Source organism: Pteropus vampyrus, unplaced genomic scaffold (genome assembly GCF_000151845.1).
Source record: "Pteropus vampyrus isolate Shadow unplaced genomic scaffold, Pvam_2.0 Scaffold48, whole genome shotgun sequence".
In the NCBI taxonomy this organism is placed as follows: Eukaryota; Metazoa; Chordata; class Mammalia; order Chiroptera; family Pteropodidae; genus Pteropus; species Pteropus vampyrus.
In genome coordinates, this window is record NW_011888829.1 from 6,764,650 (window position 1) to 6,767,305 (window position 2,656).

General features: G+C 41.3%; 1 protein-coding gene across 2 annotated transcripts in view; it reads left to right on the forward strand.

Moving 5' to 3' along the window:
- CHCHD3 (coiled-coil-helix-coiled-coil-helix domain containing 3) overlaps window positions 1–2,656 on the forward strand; it is a 276,934-nt gene that overhangs the window by 245,837 nt on the left and 28,441 nt on the right. The window lies entirely within an intron of this gene.

Consider the following 2,656-nt stretch of genomic DNA (forward strand, 5'->3'; position numbering starts at 1 on the left):
ACCTAGAAGACCATAATTAGTATTTCGAATTTTACCACGAGAGCAGAAGGGCGTCTTTGAAGGGTTGAGGTTGTGACCTTGAACGGTGTAAGATCGCTTTAAAAGGACACTGCAGTCGCTTCGTTGGTAATGAATTGCAGTAGAGATGAAGGTGGGAATAGAAACCAGGCTGAGAATAGAAACCAGGAGACTACTCAGGAATCTTTGAAAATATTCCAGACAGGTGGTTATAGTGGCTTGGGCTAGGATGACAATGGAAATGGAGAGAAATAGGTCCTTTCCAGATGTCTTTTAGAGGTTTAATCGATAATACTTCGTGACAGATTGGGTATCGGGAATGAGAGAAAGGAAAGGGTCAGAGACAACTCGCTGATTTTGGAGGGTCCATTTGAAGGCTCCCTTAGTTGGGAAAGAAAGAATAAATTGGGGGTAGAGGAAGGAATTAAGAGTTCGATTTCAAGCACGCAGCGCCTGTAACGCCTTCAGTGTAAATAACGGTAGGTGGGAAGGCTGGGCTAGGGATACAGATTTGACAACCGTCAGTACTCAAGTGAGGTTGAAAGCCGCGAGAATGGTCGAGATGACGGTGCAGAGAGTAGAGAGAGAGGCGTCCAGGACGAGGCCCCGAGGAACTCCCATACTCAGTGGCCAGAGGGAAGGCGAGCTGGAGAGGGGGCAGAGGAGCAGCAGAGTGCAGTGTCGGGGAAGCCCAGAAACCCCTTTCAAGGAGGAGGGCTGACTGACTCAAACAAGGCTGTGCCGATTGGTCCTATAAGATGTCTACTAAAAATCGATGGATTTGGCCGCCTGCAGGTCGCCAGCTTTAGAAGGGTCATTTTATTGAACGATTGAGGGAATGTCACTTCGGTGTGGGTAGGAGAGAATGGATGGAGGGTAAGGGGGTGGAGGCAGTTGTTGTAAGGATACTACTTGCTAGAACTGTGCGTTCAATACTATGATAGCCACGAGCCACATGTGACTGTTTAGATTTAAACTTATTAAAATTGAGTAAAATTTAAAATACATTACCTTTCATTTGTAACATTTCCGACGCTCAGGATCTGGCTGTGAGCACTATATTGGACTGCATAGATCTAGGACATTTCCAACATTACAGAAAGTTCTGCCGGATAGCCCTGTTCCAGAGGATGTTGGGATGCTAGTGACATGACCTAGCAGAGAAAGAGATTGAAGATACAGAAGTTCCCACTAGAGAGCAGGGTGGGGGGAGGTGGGAACTGGAGCCGTGTGTAGGAATACCTTTCTTTTTTATAAGATGGCAGTTTTCCTCCACAGTAACAACAGAAAAGGTGCAGGCCCAGATTTCATGATTAGAAGATGAGTGAGTTAGCTCTTGGTTTCTGTTTTTTCTCAATGAAAAATAGAAAAATTAAAAAAAAAAAAAAAAAGGCCAAGAACGAAGGGGTAAGATTTTTGAAGTGATTGGGGAGGGCATAAAATAATCATCGTAAAGAAGGCAAGGGTGAATTTACCGTAGAAATGTGAAATCGTGGTAGGGAGAATTTAGTGTCTATTTATGATTCAGTAATGGTTCTAGTTTCCCCGGTTGTATGATTTTTCTCCGGAAACACTCAACTAGAGGGCTGTATTAAGGGACATTTGTAAAGCAGACATTTGTAGATCGGGGCTCTGTGTGATGGCTTAGATGAACTCTGCTGAATTGGAACCCTTGGGGAGATGTAGAACTAATAGAGCTCAGTGTGGGGAATCAAGCCCAGGGCACGAGTTGAGAACTGCATTGTTCGGTCCCACAGTAATACATCATGATCGCTTTATATAGGAATCACTGAGATTCTACCTCTGAAATACTCTACACGTATGAGACTCATCATAAGCATTTGGAGAATTTGTGTAGTTTTTGTTTTCTATATATTTCATGGTTGGTCTTGTTCATTTCAGTCTTAGCAGCAGCCTGGAATATTAAAACAATTTGCTAAATCTTGCCTGTCCTGTGCAAAATGCTTAAATCCATGTATGTAACACAAAGGTTTGTGTACTGGAATTTAATACCTTCTTATGGCATCAGTACTGAATACTATAGTTGATCAGAACAACAAAAAAGAAGAAACATTAGAAGTTTCAAATTAAAGAGTAATTGCATGGTTGTTCCATAGACGCATGTATAGTTTAATGTGATTATAGGTATCATAAAAACTTTTCATTTTCATTAGCTATGTAATGCTTTGGAGGCGTATCCTTCACTTATGCGGTATTAAGTAGGGAAATATTAGCTACTTGAATTTATAATGTACTCGTCTCCCAAAAATTGGCAAGTGGTGTTAGCATAGGTGATTAGTTGTGCTTAAAAGCTAGAGGTGAAACAGATTCTAAGTTAGCAGTCACCTTCTAAGTTATTCTTTTCCCTATCAGTTACCTTAACTATATCAATTTCCCAAATGTAAAGAGACTTTCTTCTCATTTCCAGGGACTTTTCAGGGGATTAAGAGGTTAATATTTATAATACCCTGAGCTTCAAAGATGCAAGGTGGCACTATGTACAAAATCATGTTGCTCAAACATTTTTTTTTTTTTTTAAAGCCTCTTTGTTCAAACCCATTGAAATGAATTTAGTTCCTATGGAAACTTACCGCCATCGTAGACAGGGCCCTTACCCACAAGAGCGAAATAAAATCAG